This window comes from Chionomys nivalis, chromosome 23 (genome assembly GCF_950005125.1).
Source record: "Chionomys nivalis chromosome 23, mChiNiv1.1, whole genome shotgun sequence".
Classification (NCBI taxonomy): Eukaryota; Metazoa; Chordata; class Mammalia; order Rodentia; family Cricetidae; genus Chionomys; species Chionomys nivalis.
Window position 1 is genome coordinate 3496659 of NC_080108.1, and position 21169 is coordinate 3517827.

Here is a 21169-nt window from a genome sequence, read left to right on the forward strand (position 1 = left end):
TTGGGTATTTCTATCAGAGGGACAATGAGTTTAGCAGATGCTCCAAGTGCATGAAGAGTCTTCCAGGCAGCTCACCTCTGAGCCCACCTGGAGCATCACTAGCTCCCTGGCTTGGGGGGGGGGGCAATCTCCTGCCTTCTTATGGTTTCTCATTAAAGGAGATGAAAACAATGAACAGCACAGAATAACTACCAGGCCCTTAGCACACCTATGGTAACATGTGGTGAAATCATTCCTTCTGTTTATTTCTTTATTTTGTTCTTAACGAAAGTCTATCAAGGCCAGAAAGACTGGCCTCGAGCCCATGACAATCCTCCTTCCTTGGGCACCAGTGTGTGCTTCTTGTCTTTTAAAACACAATGCTCCGAGCATTGCTAGCTCCTCAGGGAAGAAGCCAGAGTGGGGGATGTTAATTATCAGTTGGACAGGATCTAGAATGACCTAGGAGACAATTCCTTAAGCATATAGGGAGCTTCTATACTGAATTAATTCACGTGGGAAAACCCATCTTAATTGTGGGCAGTGCCATGCCATGGGCTGGGGTCCCAGACTAAACCCACCCTAGTTGTAGGCAGTGCCATGCCATGGGCTGGGGTCCCTGACTAAACCCACCCTAGTTGTAGGCAGTGCTATGCCATGGGCTGGGGTCCAAGACTAAACCCACCTTAATTGTGGGCAGTGCATCCCATGGACTGGGGTCCCAGACTAAATACAAGGGAGAAAACAAGTTGAGCACCAGCCTTCACCTCTCCGCTTTCTGGCAGTCAATACAATGAGACGGGCTACTTCAAGCTCCTGCCTCCAGGATGGACTGTACCCTCAGAATGTACGCCAAAACAAGCCCTTCCTTCCTGGAGTTGCTTCTGTTGGGTGTTTGATCATCATGGCCATGACCTCAGGCTAATTGAGCTTCTCCTCAGCTGTAGAAATGAATGTGGGGAGCAAAGATCTTCTGAGACCACATCAATATGTTCATACTCTTGATATCATCTTCATGACTAGACTCCTGCAGCCATTTGACTTTGCATCTTTCTTTCCTGTAGCTCCTTGGCAATGGGCACCATTTCTGGATCCCTAGCCCATTCGTGCCTCCTCTTTCCACATCAGCTGCCTTATTTCTGAGAGCCAACCAAGTCTCAAAATCTTCAGCTCATGTGAGATTTCCACTCACGAGCCTATTTTGAAGAGGGTCTTTCACCTTCCAGAACACACTCAATCCCCCAGAAAACCATCTTGTTATCGTATAAATCATTAGCTCAGAATATTTCACCTTGTTGCTTTGCTGAGAGCTCTGGTTTCTAATCCAAACCAATTACGAGTGCCAACCTACTTGATAACATCTTAATATTGCCAATTTTCCCAGCTCTCTGCCCAGAAGCAGACCAGATTGAGAGATAGGCGAGCCAACAAGGCCTAACAGGGGAAGCATGGAGCATGCGGACTAGATCCAAACGCTCATCTGAGCATGTGGGTGCAGCCCAGCCCAGTGCGGCATCAGAATGAACGCTCAGTAAAGGTTAACTCCCTTTCCTTCCTCTGTCTCTGGAGAAAAACAAAACCATTAAAATTGCAAGTCAACAGGAGAAGACATACCGCATGCCTGAGTTCACTTGCAGTTCCGACCTTTGAAGCTTGTCTCCCTAGACCGAGCGAAGCTGATGCTATCATTTTTATTATGGTGACTGCAATTGCTGGTGGTTCCGTCCTCAGATCAGAGAGTAGACACACACAGCCATATACAAACTCAACAATAGAGACCGCCTCAAACCCAGAAAGGCACCTTCTCCAAAGCGCAAGGCAGGAGCTGGGGCAAATCTGGGTTGTTCTGCTTGGGATCCAGGTGAGAGCCCTGTGCTCACCTTTTCTCCCACCTGACTTCCTCTTTGCAGCCGGCCTTGAAGAGCAGCTCGGGAGTCCATTGGCATGATGGCATGTTTTAGGGTAAGCAACTATACCCTTATAATGCATACAGGAGAAAATAAAGGCTTCTTTTTTATTTAAGTGTTGTTACATACACAACACACTGTAGGTGCATATATATTTTCCTAAATATGTATGTAGTTCTCAGCCCTATAAATTTTTAGCTGGATGTCCTCATTTGTGAGGCAGTGAAGGGGGCTTTTATGTAGGGCCTCTGTGGGCAAACCCAGCCACCCCCAGCTATGTTGTAGAGAGGATGTGTGTGCCAGCTCTGCTGGTGTGGAAGTAAGGTTAGACCTGATTGCCGTTTGCTTGTCTGGGGTTAGGAGTCAGGTTGTCCTATTCAGTATTCTCTCTGGGAGTTCCCATGCTCACACAGGAATGGTTCGCATCAGCTCTGGCATCGTATGAACTGGGAGACTTCCATCGGTTTGTTGCTCAAATCTGACCTCCGTGTGTGTGTGTGTGTGTGTGTGTGTGTGTGTCTGAAATGATTAAGAAAAGGTGCTTTGCAGGGACCCGATAGGGAGAAGGTCAACTATGTGTCCTCCACAGCAGATAATGCTTGAGTCCAAACCCTCAGTAGGAGACAGGTCCTTCTATTGCTTATCAAGACAAAACTACATCATTCTGGTAAACTGGGGTCCCTAGAAAAGGGGTGATGTTGGCACAGAGGCAGATGTGCACACAGGATAACAGCCTATGACGCTGAGACTTAGGCCATCACAGGCGAGAGATTTCCAGAAGTCAGTAAATAAGCTTGGAACAGGTCCTTCTCTGCTCCAGCACCTTCAGGGAAGCCTAGCCCTGCCGTCACTTTGACCTGGGGCTTTCTACCTTCAGGACTGAGAATAAATGCATTTCTGCTGCTTCTCCCATCTCTGTCTATGGTTTCTATACAACAGCCCTTAGAAACTTTTAATCTTATGTCACCTTGGCAGAATTTGGAATCACCATGGAGACCTCCGGGCATGTCTGTGAGGGAGTTTTTGGATTGGGTAAATTGAGGAGAAAAACCCATTGGAAATGTGGGCAGCAGCATCCCAAGGGCTTAAACCTCAGGAGGTAAACTGAGTACCAGTTTTTATCTCGCTCAGCTTCTGGGCGGTAGACACAATGGAATATATCAGAGGTTCTTAACCTGTGGGTAGTGACCCTTTTGTGGGGGTCAAACGACCCGTTCACAGGGGTCACATATCAGATATCCTGCATATCAGATATTTACGTTATGATTCATAATAATCACAGAATTATAGTTATGAAATAACAATGAAATAATTTTATGGTTGGGGCTCACCACGACATGAGGTGGTATTAAATGAAAAACTGTATTAAAGGGTCATGGCAGCTGGGCGATGGTGGCGCACGCCTTTAATCCCAGCACTCGGGAGGCAGAGGCAGGCGGATCTCTGTGAGTTCGAGACCAGCCTGGTCTACAGAGTAGTTCCAGGACAGGCTCCAAAGCCAAAGAGAAACCCTGTCTCGAAAAAATAAATAAATAAATAAAAAATAAAGGGTCGTGGCATTAGGAAGGCTGAGAGCCACTGGTTATATGCTCAACTGTTAGTCAGCTGAACCCTTCTCTCCTCGGTTCTTTTCATCGAGTATCTCATCATGGTAATAACGGAAGTCTGCAGGCGCAAAGGAAGCACGCAGATAACAGAACCAGATCAGAGCCACCCACAACACAGGACAGATCTCACAGGGTTAAAATGTCATCGTAAGGAAAACAGAAGAGAGCTCCTGGGTAAACTGGGGCTGGGGTGTGTGGAGAACACGAGGGATCCGGCTGGGCAGGGTGGGTTGGGACGGAGGGGGGAGTAATGGGAGAGGATTCTCGCTAGAGAGGGCCATTTGGGGGTTACAGAGAAACCAGGTGCCTGGAAAACTCCCAGGAATCCACAAGAATAACCCCAGCTAAGACTCCTAGTAATAGAGGAGAGGGTGCCTGAACTGGCCTTCCCTTGTAATCAGATTGGTGGACTACCCTAATTGTCACCAGAGAGCCTCCATCCAGTAACTGATGGAAACAGAGGCAGAGATCCACAGCCAAGCACCCTGCCGAGCTCCAAGAGTCCTCCTGAAGAAAGGGAGAAGGGATTACACAGTTGGGGGTGTCATGATGGGAACCCACAGAGACAGTTGACCTGAGCTTGTGGGAGCACATGGACTCTGGACCATCAGTTGGGGAACTTCCACGGGACTGACCTAAGCCCTCCGCATGTGTGTGGCAGTTGTGTAGCTCGGTCTAGCAGGGATCAGAACCCGCCCTAGAGCTTGAGCTGGCTTTTGGAACCTATTCCCCAGGCTGTGTAGCCTCAGGCAGCCTTGATGCAGGGGGAGGAGCTTGGTCCTGCCTCAACTTGACCTGCCAAGCTTTGTTGAAGCCCGTGGGAGGCCTGCACCTTTCTGAATGGAGACAGAGGAGGAGTGGTTGGGGTGGGCAGAGGGGAGAGAGAGAGGTAGGGAGGAGGAAACAGGAGGAGAGGAGAGAGGGGGAACTGCGATTGGAATGTAAAAGTCAATAAAGTTTTTTAATTAATAAAAATTTAGAGAAACAACTCCACCCTCACCCCACTGCATCTCTGTCCTTTCTCCTGCTGCTCAGCCAACTCCTTCTGGGGTTTTAGAAGCCAGTAGGAAGTCACTTTGTTGTAAGTACAATGGACTGGGCGGTGTGGGTGGGCTTCTGTCACCTCATATCTCAAATTAATAGTGTTCTTTAGCTAGTACTGCTATTAATATTTAATAATTACCATTGCCATTAGAGTTAAGACGAGAAGAGACACAAATGATTCCACTTGCTGCTGAATCTATCAGGCTGGGGCAAGAGGGTCATGGGAACCCACCACTGGAAATGCTGACTTAACACGTGCCAGCCAGAGACAGCTCCGTCCTGCCTGGTCGCTGTGGCTGCCTTGCACGACCTAATCCTCTCCCGGCTTCCTTTATCCAACTAACAGCCGGAATAAAATTGGAAAGGATTTTCTTCAGCGAAGTTATGCCTTTCTTCTCGATCCAAACACAATTGTGTGCCTGGGTTCTTGCAACGCTCCAAAGCAAAACAGAAGAAGTCATAAGGCTTTTCTCATGTCTCATGTTGTTTTCTTGGCTGCGCCGACTGAAGGACCTTCGTTTCTTCTGTTCTGTCTTTGGGTGGCTTTCTTTTTCTTTTCTTTTCTATTTTCTCCTTCCACATCCACGTCTGTCCAGAGCTCTTGTGCTAGCAGTAAGGGCTCTCAGAGTGCAGAGGAGGAAAATGTGCTCACAAAGCTGAAAGGCTGGAACTGATTACCCTTCTTGGACAAGAACTGAAGCCCCTGGTGTAGACTCACTGACTTTCCCTAATAGTTCCTGAACAGAGCTCTTGTCTGCAGAGTGTGCCTGGATAAGGGGGGTCTGAGTGATGGGTCTGATCTTATACCTCAGAAGATAAATGGCCAAGGTCTAGCTTCACCTCGAAGGCTGTCACGGTGGTGAGGATGAATAGAGCCATTCTACCTTGAAGATTCCATGAAAGAAAAGAGACATGGTCTTCTCTAAAGGAGTCGGGACGGCAGCTGCACACAAGGACCACGGCTGTTGGCTACAGAGTACACTGTACCCTCCCCAGGGTACACGGAAGCCTGGTCCTCAGTTTCTCTATTCAGGAGATTGCATGGGAACAAGACGCCTTTACCAAGAGGTCAGCTGTCATGATCAGAGAAGTTAGAAAAGAGCAGGGTTCAGGAATGCAGGGGCCCAGCTAAGCCCTGGGCAAAGCTGATTGGCACATCTGAGAAGTCTGAGCAGACACTGAGACTACTTGGCGATTGGCTGCTGATACACACACACACACACACACACACACACACACACACACACACCGCCATACTGATATTCTCTGCTCTGCTCTATGGGGAACCAGTTTTCTCAGTCTCCCTTGCTTACTGGATTCTGGACAGGTTTGGCTAAGGAAAGACACTGAGCAGTCAGGTTCTCCATCCTTCTCCTGCTCTGTCTTAGACAGTATGTCCAGCAGGGACCGCATACCCTCTGTTGTTTCGGGTTCTGAGAAGTACTCTACAAAGTGGTTCTAGCTCCTTCTGATTATCCCAGCTTCTGGGATCTAGAAACGTCACCATCTCATTGTCCTTCCAGCCTAGAAGGCAAAGGGACTGCCTGCTGCCGCTGATCTCTGGACGGTTTCTTGGCTATTTCCTCAACTCTGCAGCCAATCCTGTATTCCCTCTACTGAAACACCTGGAATGATTTCTGTTTTCCTGCCTGGACGGGAGCTGACAAAGGAACTGAGAAACTCTGCTGGGGAAGTCTCAGGGTGAGAATGCACCAAGGGAACACACAGGGAAGGTCAGTGTGTGGGCTGAGGTAGGGAGCTCATTATGGGACTGGCCAGAAGTCAAGCCCCTGAGGAAATGAGCACCACGTGAGGCATACATGAGGCTGAGAAGGAGGAGCTGCAGAAAGGAAGGTAATGACTGTAGTCAAATCTTTGCGTGTGTGAGGGAGTTGAATGTGACTCTCTTCCTGGCAGATGAACGCTGGGAAAGGCAACTGTCAATCGATCCCCCGAATGCCAGTAAGTTCCACTATGACGCACAAACTCTTGGGAGAGATCGGGGTGCCCTGATTCAGGTCAGGGAAGCCAGAAGTTAAATGAAAGCAAAGATGGACAAAAAAGACAGCACTCAACAGAGTTGGAGAGACATTTTACTATGTAGCTTTGGGACTCTTGGCTGGGTGGATATACAGGACTGTATAAAGTTAGCCTCAATCCTTCCAAACTCAGAAGGGTTGAGAGCACATTTTTTTTTTTTTTTTTTTTTTTTTTTTTTTTTTTTTTTTAGAGAGGGAATGGATGGGGATGGGAATATAACAGGAAACTTTCCTCCACCCGAGGCAGTCAACTCTTCGCTGAATTGTATGTGAGAGGTAAGAGGCAGTCTCTCTGTTGTAGTTATGATGGACTGGCCATTGAGGGACAGACAGTGCAGCCTTTGCTAGTAAAGAGGCATTTGAACATTTTTTTAAAGTATGTATAAACAGAGAGACACCAGCTGGAACCGAAGAAACCAAAGAACAACAACAACAAAAAGAGCAGAAACAAGGCTCGGAGCCCAGCAGGCTCTCCACGGGAACACGACGCATGGGCGGCAGGTTCACAGCCGAGGTCAGCTTCTCACAGTGAGAGCAGGGGTTCTGGGATCTTGGGACACATTCGCTTTCTACCTCTGCTCAAGCCTTTGTCACAGGTGGCCTTTTATTGACTGACCCAAGTGTCTGGGGCCAACGTCCTCCAGAGGAAGCACAAAGACCACCAGGTGTGGGACATGAGGGCTGTTAATGAACCGCTGTACATTCATTTTCCCCTGGAAATTGGCCCCAGGGAGGAAACCGAGGCCGATACATCAACACAGACTTCCTCTCAAGCTCAGCATCCTTACCTACCTGCTCAGCCATCCAAGGACCACCCAGGTGGGCCTAGTGAAACTGAAAACATTGCCTGGGGAGAAACCTAGATGGGCGAGAAAGAGTGCTACCCAAAGATAGGAAAAACCAGAAAATCCAGGAGGGAGGGTGTGTTTTACAAATAATTCTCCCCTTTACCTTTCTACTTTTTATCATATACATCTTCCATGATTAAAATAAGAATTTCTGAAGTTACATATTTCAAAACTACTACCCTGCAGGGAGTCTTCCTCACACTAAGCTTTCTTTACTACGCTTCTTTTGTTGCAGATGATGAACCAATATTAGGAAATTACTTTAACCAACACCTATAATTTATTCAGGTTTCCGGGGTTTATATCTAATGCCTCCTTCTCTGCCAGGGTTCCTAGCAAGGGCACCTAATTGGATTTAGACGTCACAGGTCCTTAAGTACGTCTTGGTTGGACCGTCCCCTCAGACATCCTTGCAAGAAGGCAGGTCACTACAGGGTGCCACCACTCTAATGGTTAATGTTGATCAGCAACTCAGCAGAGTCTAGAATCGCTGAAGAACAAATGTCTGGGCATGTCTGTGAGAAGATTCAAGACAGAATTGCTGAAATGGAAAGGCTCACACTAAATGAAAAAAAAAAAACATTCCATCAGCTAGGGTACTGAATGAAAAGGAAGGAAATGAATGGAGCTTCCATGTATTCTCCTTCCCAACTGTCTGGTGAACATGCTGTTCCCTCCACCATGCCTTCCTTACCATGACAGTCCAAATTCCCACCAGCCAATAGAAATCCTTCTTCCCTTAACTTGCTTCTTCCCAGGCAGTCTGTCTGTGCTGGCTAGTTTTATGTCAGCTTGACACAAGCTAAAGTCATCTGAGAGGAGAGAATCTCATTTGGAAAAAATGCCTCTCGAAGATCTGGCTCTAAGGTATTTTCTTAATTAGTGATCGATGGGGAAACCCTAGCCCATGTGTGCAGTGCTGTGCCTGGGCTGGTGGTCCTGGGCTCTATAAGACAGCAGGTTGAGGAGGCATGGGGAGCAAGCCAGTAAGCAGCACCCCTCCGTGGCCTCTGCATCAGCTCCTGTTTCCAGGTTCCTGTGTGAGTTCCTGCCCTTGTGGCTTTCTGAGGGTAAGCCGTTATGAAGAACTGATGTACAGAACCTCAAGTTGCTTTGGTCATGGGTGTTTTATCACAGCCACTAAGACACTGTCACAGCAGCAAGGAAAGTATCTCCTGCACACACTACTGGACTCTGTTTGGATTGTTCATTGAGGCCATAGGGCCAGGAAGAGTGTCTCTCTGACATATGCCCTTATATGTCTCCCTGTTCCCTGCTCTAGAAGTGGTGCTGAGCCCTTGCTGGGGCCACTAGCTGACATCCCGGACACACAGCAATGGTCTGCATGTTATCACAGCAGCAGCTACACAGTCCTGGTGTCCTTGTACCTGGAGATGCCACCAAACACTCATAGTCTGGCTACAACCCTCATCTCCAGCACTGAGCCTTGAATTTTCCTCCACCTCTTTCTCTAACCTTGCTGGAAAATTCACACATCTCTGACTTATGCTTTTGCTCTTACCTTCACCAGACATACTGTCCTGCTGACTGCCTGGCGCCCCCATTATGGCGCCTCCATAGTCATAGGCTAGCACAAACCCCCTCATCTTGAGAACAAAACTTACCCCAGTTTCTCCATGCTGCGTGGAAGGTGCTAGTCTAACCCTGACCACCTGACTCCGCCCCGAAGCTCCAGTGCCTGGCCCCAATGGTTACTAACACGTTTTTGTTGTTGTTGTTTTTTTGTTTTGTCTTTTTGTTTGTCCTCCCTGCTCACAAACTTCCTGGTTTTCCTCTATTGTGTTTACTGGGACATTAGACAGCAAATCATACTTGCTGAATGAACGCAAGAGCTCCTAATGCATTTCCCATGCTTTTCTTAGAGCTCTCCAGGCTTGCCTGTTTCCTCAGGTGGCTCATGAAACTCTGGAAAAGGAAAGATCCTGCTTAGCCAAAGACCTGATTGCAAAGCTGACAGTTAAGTTGCTTCTTGCAGATTTTTCAGAGCACGCTGGATGCCAACCAACTACCGTTCTTTTGTTTGGGACACCACCTTGTCCTCCTCATAGGAGCATCCACACAAAACCGTTTGGCATTTAAAACTAGTGACTTCTCGATGGCGGGGAGATCTTTTTCTGTCTAGAGCTGGGCTTAGGACTCAAACACTGCTCCCTTCCAGGACTAGATGAGACTTTGTCAAGGCTAAAACAATAGCAGTTCTGATACCAGAAGGCAGGGTCTGCCCTACCCCTGACCGGTAGAGACCAGAGCCAAGGTCTTGAGCCTAATTTTCCACATCAGATACTGATGTAAGATAACTCTCCATGACTATACAGGGAATGGGGTGCTGCTGAGAGGACCCAGGGATTCAAGTACAACAGCACAGTTTGTCAAAGAGAAGTCCAACCAAAGAGGAAAGGACTCTTCGTTCCTTGTCAGCAATGTACCCCGTTTCGTGTTCTCTGACCCTGTGACATTGGCCGAGGAAACCTTGCTCAGTCAGTGGAAAGAGGCGGTGCTCCATCAAGTTCAAGCAGAATTTTTGACACAAGTTTCTAGGCCTTTAAGAGCAAAATTGAGGGTGGACCCTGAAACACACAGGCATAAGCCTGCATGTGACGGCCCAAAGAATGAAAGACTTGCCTCCAGATACATTGCTGTGGCCTTTTCCCGTCTGTTCAATTCAGCCATCCAGCTGGGACAGGAGGGGTATGTGTTGCCCATGGAGATTCACTCCAACACTCAGGGTAGAATTTAGGGCATTGATGATACAACTTAGTATGAATGGAAATGAATTGCACTCTGAAATTCTATATAGCATGAAAGAAAAAAAATAAGTAAAAAGATATCAGACTGGAAGATCCCATATCTACAAGGTGTAAGGTTAATGGTTACTCACCGAATATCAGTGCAAACCATGAGAGAAGTTTAGTTGTCCGATAAATAAATTGTGCAGGAGGCCAATTGTATGTTGTGTGAGTAGACACATGGGGGAAAATGCCTAGTGAGTAGGACAGGAAGGGCCCTGACCCTTGGACACCCCCAGTGATGGCCTGGGTCACCTCTCTAATGGAATGGGTCCCATTCAGTGTAGTGCAAAGAGCCCCGTCTTGGGAGTCAGGGAGGCCTGGGTTCAAATCCTAGGTCTGCAGACTGGGGAGAGAGTCTTCTCTTTTCCGAGCCTCTGCTTCTTCGTCTGTTAATGAGAGTAACGAGGGCAACAAACCACTTTTCAGGGTAAATGTTAATCAAGCTAGGATAGGCCGGGACCTCTCCCTCCTTTGATCTTCCTGCTAAACATTTAGCTCATCATGTAAGCGATACAGAGAAAATTGCTATTAGAAAGTCTATTGTGTATGTATTACTTATTTCCTGTGTGATTGGTACCCTGAAAACTAAAATCGAGGCATGAGGATGGAGAGTCAAGATCTCGTGGATTTGCAATGAAGCATCCATCGGATGCCATCCACGCTCAGTCCCTCGTTGGGTGTGTACATTCGATGTCTGACCATTGCGGCAACTTGCTCTCCCAACTGAGTTCTATTCCTGTACCTGTTTGCCACAGTCCTGGCACCTGTGCACACAGCACGGTTTTCAGACGGAGGGGAGGAAACACACAGGACATGGGGAGGCTTGTCCATGTCCCCTCCCTATGTTGCTAAGCCCACCTTTCCCGGGTGTTCTGGGAGACTCCTCTCTGTGTTCTCATTTGAACGCTTAATGGGTTTCACCCTCTTAAGTGACACCTGCTGGAAATGAAATTGTGCACGTAATCGCTGTGTGGGAATGGAGGCCGGCTTATTTCCCAAAGCGGGCGCTTCCCTTAGGAAACAGCGAGCCTGCTTCCTGCATCCCTGCTGGTGGAGCATGTGCTTGGCTTTCCCTGATCTATTCTGGGCAGCTGGCCAGGAGGACTAGCTAGGCGAGATAGCGCACTTGCTCTAGCGTTAAGATTTCTAGAGATGGGGCTGGGGAGACAGCTGACTGGCTAACGTGCTTGCTGCACAAGCAGGGGACCTGACTTCCAATCCCCAGCACCCATGTGAGAGCTGGACACAGCACAAATGTCCGTTACCCTATTGCAGGGAATGCTGGTGGAGACGGGCTGATTCCTGGGCTTTTGAACTAGCCGGCCTAGTCAAATCAATGAGCTCCAGGCTCCGTGAGACACAATCACATCTTGGAAAATAAGCTGGAGAGCAGTAGAGGAAGGCACCCGTCATTGATCTCTGGCCTACACACTCACACATGTGCACACACACACGAACACACGTATCCCCATGTATCTCACATGTACATAGAGTGTATAGACACAAATACCTGGTAGAGGGCTCACTGAGGCCACGGCGCTTATCGCAACACCAAGAGGGGACAGAAAGCTCTAGCAAATGTTCCTGATGATCATTCTAGCTAAATACACATAGCCAGAGTTTCTGACGAGGTAGGAGGACCTGAGCACAGTCAGAGCCCCTGCTGTGGGCCTCTCTGGTCATGTTACCCGACATACAGTAGGGACTTGGGGTGGCAAACCTGGAACCCTGGTATCAACACTAGTGACCAGTGATCAGTGACATTGGTCATGGCTATGAGTGACTGGGCGGAGCTCAGGTCAGAAAAGCACGGAAGGGCAAACAGGACAGAGAGCTGGGAGTGGAGGTGGGGAAAGCAGACTTAATGGCGGCCTCTATGCAGACGCATAAGCATTGGGACATAAATGAACATGCAAATGCGCAAATGTGCAAATACATGTTAGATTGCCATGTTAAATAACCTGCGTGTGGCTCTTTAAAAATGACCTTTTCCATCCATCCATTACCCTCCTTCCAGACTGTTCCATACACTTTCCTTCAGCTTGCAGCGATCTGTCTAAACTCAGGATAAGATTAGAGCTATGAGTAAGGCATGGAGTCGCATGCACGTAACCCCAGCACTTAGGAGGAAGAGGCAAGATGATCTTGAGTTCAAGGTCATCTTGCACTGATAGTAAGGTCCAGGTTAGCCTGAGATACAAACTGAAACCCTGTTGCTGACTACTCCCAAAGTAAATCTCAAATCAGAAAGAACAAAATAGGTTAGGATGTTTTGTCTTTTCTTTTATAACCTGAACTTGATTCCCTGTTCATATCACTTCCTTGATCTCTGCTGTTTTCAGGTCCATACATTTCATTGAACATGCGGGGTTGGGGGGCTGCTGTTGCTCTAAGCCTAGGGCCGTTCTTCTGAGATTGTCTGCAATTCTTTTGGGGGGTAACTTGCCTGAAATGATGCTTAAGGTTTCTGGTCTCCAGATCCCTGGATGCCACTCTAAAGAAGCAGGGCTGTGACATTGTCAACGTCCCTCTCTTACCTGACATGGCTTCTACCCCTTGCTGCTGCAGCTTCACGAGAAAGCAGAAAGTCGCAGGGTGTGTGTGTGTGTGTGTGTAAAACTTTCAACAGCCGCCTGGAGGTGCCTGCCCTCTGCTCAGTCCTGAATGCCATCTTCCCTCTAGCTGATGCCCAGCTATTCCCTTCATGCCCTCTCCAGCTCTACCCTTTGTGAGTCTGGCCTCTGGAACACCAGTCACCCTTAAATGGACTGTTCCCTCTTCTCTCCTCTTTGGAGTTTCTGTTTACTCTTTCTCAGACTGGGAACTCCTCTGCGACTATCCGCACACTTTCCCATCGCCATATCCCTGCTCAAGAGAATGGTAGCCCTGGAATGCAACTTGACCATAGAACTTGGCCATTGAACTCTCATCCTAGGTCCACACTTGCAGTAGACATCATAAACTCTCTCCACACGCATCTCAATATGCTCTCTGTGTTAAACAGGCTGGGCAGTGGGAAACCACAGACAGCGGCTTCCCAGGAAGCCCGCCAGCTAGTCCAGGATGGATGCTGGTACCATAGGTGGAGATTGTGCTCAGGGACCTTCCCAGAAGCCCACTGGAAGAGGCGATTGCCTATCTAAACAGAGTGCTGTAGTCTCTGTGCTCTGGTTTCTAAAACTGAAATGTCAAATAGGATAAGAGGGGTTCTGTGCTGTGCCGGGGCCTTCTCTGTCCTGTGGTGGCCAAGCTAGGATCCTTGAAAGTGCACAAGTAAAAATAAACAAGTAAGTAAATAGCCACAATGAGCCAATGAGATGACTCAGTAGGCAGAGACATTCACTGTCAAGTCTACTGATCTGAGTTGGATCTCCAGGACCTACATAGTAGAAGGAAAGGATTGACTCCCACAAAATCATCGTTGGGCCTGCAATGGCACCACAGCACAAGTGCCCCCAACATAATCACACAAATAAATAAATACATAAACTTTAAGTATTGCTTTTCACAGGAAAGTGTGTAAGCAGCCTAATAGCCCCCTCTAAGTCCTTTTCTGTTTAGACTAGTCAGAACTAGATTGAAACACGTCTTCCCCACACCACAGTATGAGCAGACATTCTTACATCTTTGTCTTCTCTATGCCCAAAGCATAACCTTGAGCCTCGAAGTCCTCCTGAGATCAGAAGGAGGTACAGAGCTGAGTTTCCACTGTAGGCGCTCTACCCCAGCTGTGTGTGTGTGTGTGTGTGTGTGTGTGGGCACAGCTGCTGTTCTGCTGAGGTCTGGCGAATCAGATCACCTGGCTGATTAACATTGCATATAACATAAGTGCTAATAATGATGGGATGGGCTGAGAGGATTTCTTATCAGAAACGTGCAAAGACTTGTACGGCAAATTGAATTTTTGTTTTGTTTTGTTCTGTTTTGTTTGTTTCCTGCTTGACTGGCTCTCTGCCGTGTTCCAAATAGCCAAGGGACTTCCAGATAATCAAAGCTCGCTCCCCATACATACTGTTAGCAACTCCTTTCAGGCCCTTCCTGTCCAGATGTACCCAGAGAATAGGGAAAGGAAATAACTCCAACACTTCCCAGCGACACCCACGAAGCCGCCAGAACTCTGCAGTTCTGAATCATCAAACCTTGCGATTCTCATTACCTGCCCCTCATATGCAGCATTTTCAATTAAGCTGGGAGCCCTGCTCCACTAATTATGTTATGATATTAGTCCCCGCAGATTAATATGCGGCTAACAGTTTAGGAGAGCCGTCTGGATTGGCTCGTTCAGCCTCCTTGCAATCAAACACTTCCTGCAGAGTTGTCCCTGACTCAGGGCTGGACCTGAGCACTGAGTTGTGTGAACTGACTTCCTGTTCTACAGGATGCCCGTTCAGTTGGAAACCCTTCTGGTGTCAGCAAAGGGGTTTCCTGGAAGAGACCCTGTAGACTGAGTCTAGATGAAGCTCCTTACTACGAACTGGCATTGGCCAATCCTTGAGGTCTAAACAGAGCGGAAGGGAGGAGCATGAGCTGGGAGAACCATCTCCTGCCCTTGGCCACCCATCTTCTGTCTTTGGAAGTACAGGCTGTGTGTTCAGAGGTCTTCTGGCTTGACTGGTAATGACACCACTGGCTTCCCTGTGCCTGCTAGCAGCCGGCAGTTAGGGAGACTTATTAACTTCCATAATGTGTGGGTCGTCCCTACCTGATCCCGTGGAGACACAAGGCCATGTTTTGTGTTTCCTCTGCAACCCTCATAGCCTTGGGCTCACAGGAAGTGCTCAGTTAACACTTCCCCAACAGACTAGCCTTGAAAAGTCCCACTGAAAAGCTACGCTAGAATGTCTGCCAATGTTTGCTTTTCATAATAATAATAATAATAAAAACCATGGCTCTGTGCCATGAAAAATACAAGCAGAGAAGGGGAAGGAAATCATCTTTGCTGTTGCAAGTTCTAAGTCAGACACTTTCCAAACACAGGGGCTCATGTCATGCACCCGAGGTGCAGCTCAGGGAGACGTTGTCGTCTGCATTCCATAGAGAGAACTGGGGACAGTGACTAGCACCCTTGTGCTGTCCAGCACATCTGGAATTGATGAATTTTGCTGTAAGGGTGCATGGAAAGGCACCAGGCATTGCAGGGCATTTTAAGACGTGTGTCTGTGCCCAAGAAGGACAAAGGGAACGAAAGCCAGTGAATAGTACTGAATGCAGTAACCAGTCTTGAGGAGTCACTGACATCTGCTCAGCATGGACCACTCCTGGGCACCCTGCTAAGTGCTTTGCATCCCCTGCGACCTAAGCATCCTCACTCTGCCTCCTAAGAAGTCAGAAACTGAGACTGGGATTCTCAAGGGCTAAAGAGAGGGTGGGCCAGGTCTCGAGCACATATCCTAATGACTATGAGTGAGTCACTACAGCGCTTCCCATTCCCCACCTTGAAAAAGTGAGAGCTTGTGATTACCGCACAGAGCTTTTGAGAGGCACAGGTGATATCATAGGCCAGTTGTCAAAGGCTTTACCAACTGGAGGCTGTAACAGACTCAGGGAGCCACGGCGGCCAAGAGCTCTGAGATCAGACCACTCAGTTCCTTTCCTGCCTACGCTGTAGGTAGACTTAGGCTGTGACACACTCTGGACTGTCTTTGCACACTTTGCTCATCTCTGAGATGGGGACATCAGTAGTGTCCATCTCACAGGGGGTTCCAGATGGACCTATATTGCACAGACAGCCAAGCAGTAAGCACGGGACTTTTGCGTGGTCAACACTTCCCTGTTGTGGATTCTATCCTAACTTTGCAAGGCAACTTAGAAGCCCATGTTTTAAGAATAAGGACTCTACATGAGACTGTGAAATGGGTATTGGTAGCCTCGCGGATAGTCTACTCAATCTAAGACAGCCGTTCCAGAAAGCCCCTGGCACTACCAGTTTCTGACAGCCTGCTTTCTGGGCTGGATTTCTATGGAAACTCAGATTCAGAGAGATTAAGCTCTGCACCCAAGGTTACAGGACTAGAAAAGAGCAAACTGAAGCTTGTCCCTCACGCAAGCAAGCACAGATACTGGGCTCTTTGATTTGGTATTAAGCTGTCTCAACACAGAGCTTTTTCAAAATAATCCTATTAAAACCTTTTTCGTGTGTGCCTGTGTGTGTGTGTGTATGTGTGTGTGTGAGAGAGAGAGAGAGAGAGAGAATACAGATTTAGTTTTTATTGAAATGAAATTTGTACATATTTGATATGTGAAACTGAATGTCACCTTTTTTCAGTGAAAACCAAATAAATAACAAATGAAAATGAACAAAATTACAATAGAAAATGTCAATTCCAAGTAAAGTCCTCCAGCTTCTTCTGAGTCCCCACTTTTGAGTGGTAGGGTTCATGCCACCGTGAGAAGAGAATTTTGCTGTAAGTATCATCTGAAACTGCAAAGTGTCCATTGAATAAACATGCTATAGAATGAGTCACGTGATCAAAATGCTTACTTGACCCATGCAAGCACTCTCTCTCTCTCTCTCTCTCTCTCTCTCTCTCTCTCTCTCTCTTCTCTTATGCTCATTAAAGAAGAGAAAGGCACATATTGGTAAATGCTAACTGTCCAGATTCACGGGGAGGCACAGCACAGCATCTGAGCCCAAGATATCCAGAAAAATGGGGATGCTAGAATCCCATGCACTACTACTCAGAAGCCCAGAGCCTTCCAGCTTCCTGCAGAGCAAATGGATCAGGTTTTTCTTTTTCCCATAGATACAGCATACAGTGGTGGTGTGGATTCCACACCGTTTTGTTGAGACAAAAGGGGATAAAAATACATTTAAAACAGAAAAGTGGAGATTCTTTACCCATTGTTGCTACTTGGAGAAGCCCCTCCCCCCAGTAAGTTGGGCAATGTACCCTTCAACTGTAGGATCTTTCTCCTTTAAGCTTTCTAAATTTTCCTTGAGTCAATCTGCACAGTGTACATTTCTCAGGAAATCTCCCCTCTTCAGGTTTCCAGACATGTCAGAGTCACAGAGCTTCACTCTGTCGGATTATGACATCACATCAGCTGCCGGCTACCCTTCCCTTTATCAGCTCTTCTCATTGGAATAGTGATGCTTTCCAGTGCTTTAATAGTAAGCATTTGAGGGCTGAGGACGCAAACGCAGGCAATGCGATGTCAAGATGCCAGCCGCTGGTTTGAAAAAGAAACCAGAATGGACCAGAAAGAGGATGCTTTAGTGGGTGTGGTGGGAGGGAAGAGGGGATGCGTCAGTGGGCCAGTTCGGACATGACAGGGGAGGGAGGCTTCCAGGGTCTAGAAAGGAACGGTTATATTGTTCTGTCTGTGAAAATCACGACTTTATGGGCGAAGAATGGTGAAAGAAAGGTCCTGTGGGGGCAGGCTGCAGGAGGGCCTGCAGAGTCAAACTGGCCAGGGAGATGTGGGACTGCTCTAGGCTTCTGGAAGCCTGCTTTAAGGTACACATAGTGGTGGCGCACGCCTTTAATCGCGGCACTCTGGAGGCAGAGGCAGGCAGATCTCTGTGAGTTTGAGGCCAGCCTGGTTTACAGAGTGAGTTCCAGGACATCTAGGACTGTTACACAGAAAAACCCTGTCTCAAAAAACAATAACAAGAAAACAAATAAAAACAAAGAAGAAACTGATCACTCCAAAGGTAGAGAAAACCCTGGGGACATGGTGTAGGGCCACCCCTGAAATCGTGTGAGCTATACCAGTTGGACGAAGAAGAATATTTAATGGAGTTTGGTATAAAGCAGAAGCAGAGACTTGACAATACTTAGTTTATAGGTTACTGTGGGATTGAAAGGCTGATTACAGGGTCCATGTCCTGCAGGGCATCACTAGAACAATGCACTCATTTATGCTAAGGAAGGGAGCACATGAGACACTGTTACACGGTCGTGAATGTCCAGAGTCAAAGTGTAAGTAGACAAGGAGGAAGGGCTCAACAAGAAGGTCCAGGTGTGTTAAGATCAACTCCCATCTCTGCTTGGAGTTGGCAAAAACCACCTCCAGTGTGTGGCAGGACCCGGGTTCATTCCTGAAAGGCAGGGCTGGGACTTGGGCCAGTGTACCCCTACGGACCCAGACGTCTTGGACACAAAGGTACAGAAACCATCCACAAAGCAGTATGTGGACAGACATTGCAAATTTCATTTCTGATCCTTGCATTTGGGGCCCATCTCAATTAAGATCGGTTAGAAGCCAATTTCACAGTGGCTGGTTTTTGAAGATCCCCGAAAAACGATAATCTGGGAATAGGCAGTCAGTTCCTTCAGGAGCAGAGGCCATGCCCAACAGGGTGCACCAGTGCTTTATTTTATTTATTTATTTTGATTTGAATTTAATTTAGTAAATAGTGTTGATTTAATATTTTTTTCTCATTTCAAAAGCAATGTATATCCAGAAGATAGAGGCAGCTGTTACATCCCACACCCAGGCTTTCACAGGTGATGAGTGTTTGGTTTATCACAAGCAAGCCAGAAATGATCACCTAACACAGCTGAGCAGCCATTTCCAAATTCAGGGGGGAAACCCAAAGAGATGAGACGAAAAGGAACAAAGCCCACTCCCCGGAGAACCCGTGGGGCAGGGGTCTTCTGTTGGCTTCCTGTCTGTCACCGGTTCACATAGCTTAGATTTTAACGCCAAGAGTTTCCATCCCGTCTCCCGCATTGAGTGGTCTGTCGGAAACATTTCCCTTGACATAGGGAGCTCGGCAAACATCATTTTTGACGGCAACAAAATGCTCCGTCCTACGAGTGAGCCCCAGCTCACCTAACCAGTCCCCTAAAATGAAGCATTGAGAGGTTTCCTGTTTCCACTCATACACAAAGCCACCATGATAGCCAGCATGGATATGGTGGTGCCTGCCTTTCAGATCATTTTCTCAGGACAGATTCCCAGAAATAGAATTATTAGGTCAGAGGAGACAGGCATTTTAGATGCTCTTGAATTTCACTGTCAGACAGCTGCCCTAATATTCTCTTCCCCCCCGTAGAGTCTCAGGGCCCCTTGGTGCACTTAGCAGGCTGACTGACCCCAAATGTGCATTTTAAAACCACCCTCTCGGGGGAAGGGAAAAAATACTATTTGTCTAGGGCCCTGACCCAGAACTGGAAGGATGTGGTTACCGTCTCCATGGAAACACATGGGATGTGTCTTCCCATTCCCTAGTCTCCTCTAGAGGTCCCCTTTTTTATTCTGGTGGCAAGCTCTATGTCTAGGGTACAGAGGAAGCTCTGCCTGGCTCAGACCATCACATATCACAATCCAGATTATGAAGCTAGGTTCAGTTGGCCTTGGAGAAACTCTTGACTTGTGTTCTAAGGTCACCAGAGGTGCCGGGCCAGAGGATAGTGAGGAATTCTTGTTACAGCTAAGAGGGCAGAGACCACTGTAGGGATCCCATCAAAATACTGAGGCCCAGAATGCCTAGCTGAAAGCCCCGACCCTCAGCAGCCGGTGTTCAGTGGCAGCTACAGGGATGCTTCCGTAGCTTCATGTGTGTGGGAGCCAATTGGCAGCATTCATAGTAGGATTCAGTGCCTGCCTTTCCAAGTCGTTTCCAGGCGATGCTGAAGCTGTTGGGTCAGGGAGCACAGTTCGAGTAGCAAGAGCTTCTCAAATTTTAGCAAGCATTACAGATTACCCAGAGAGCTCCTTCAAGCACCAATGCTGGGTCTAGGCCCCTGGAGCTTGTGACTTAGCAGGTCTAGGATGGAACCTCAGAATTTGTGCTATATGAGCCTTCCAGGCAATACTAATGCTGTGTAGGGTCCAGCCCTCTGTCCCTCGACACAGACCTACACTTGTGTGTGTGTGTGTCCACGCATGTGGAAGCTGGAAGTCAACCTCATATTTTTCTTAAGAGTCTCCCTTTGCCCTTGTCTTGTACTGAGACAGGCCCTCCCACTGGTCCAGAACTCACTGGTTTAACTAGGGTGTCTTCCCAGATATCTCCAGGGATCCCCCCATCTCTGTCTCTCTAGCTCTCAGTTTTAAGCACATGCCCCACAAGTTTTTATATAGTGTCTGGGGGATCAAACACAGTACTCATGCTCGTTGGATAACCATGTGGCCCAGTGAACTCTTTTTCCTACCTTCCAAGTCCTAAGCTCTTGAGGGGATTGGGGAGCCAGCCCGGTCCTCTATCAGAGTGCTGACTTCAATCTTTTAGCCCCTGCAGAGGAGCAGGGTGCCCTTGTCCTGAGATCCTCAGCTATTGTCAGGGACATTGGGAGGATGGGACCTTGTGGGTGGTACAACAAGCCTCTGAAGCCCCCCCCTTTTTTTTTTGAGTGAAAGCTCATGATTTTATTGTCTTCCTAACAAGGTCAGCTTAGAACTGGATCACTTGGCCCTTTCTCTTCTTATCACCACCCAGTTCAAAATGCTTGCATCTCTTAATAGCCAGCATCCTCTTAGATCTGCAGTTGGGCTCCACACATTCCAGTCTCAGCACAATCTTCTTTGTAGTTTTCGCCTTTTTGTGGAAAATAGGCTTAGTCTGCCCACCATAGCCACTCTGTTTTCTGTCATAACGGCCGCTTTCCCTGGGCATACAAAGAATCTTTGCCCTTCTTGTACTGGGTCACTTTGTGGGGTTGGTGCTTGCCACATTTCTTGCAGAATGTCCGGCGGTTCTTAGGAACGTTCACCATGTTGGCGGGTGTGATATCGGCACAGAAAGGCTCTGAAGCCCTTTTAATCTCCTTGCTGAAGCAGGTGGTGGTGGGAGAGGCCTGAATTCGGGAGCCACCCTAAAAAGCCGCCATGCTATGGGTCTATCAGCTCCATTATGTTGTCGAACACAGCTTCCTGCTTGTTAGGTCTCAGGGTTTAATAAAAAATATATTATCACTCAGTCCAAACTTCACAGAAGTCCTTGGGGAATCTGAGAGGAATCGTGTTAAGCTCCTGTTATAAAACAAC

At 47.8% G+C, this 21169-nt stretch overlaps 1 protein-coding gene and 1 pseudogene across 1 annotated transcript in view; both read right to left on the reverse strand.

Annotated features, from left to right (window-relative positions):
* The window catches only part of Tenm4 (teneurin transmembrane protein 4), a 664092-nt gene that overhangs the window by 453490 nt on the left and 189433 nt on the right, over positions 1-21169 (reverse strand).
* Positions 20571-20898, reverse strand: LOC130865566 (60S ribosomal protein L36a-like; annotated as a pseudogene).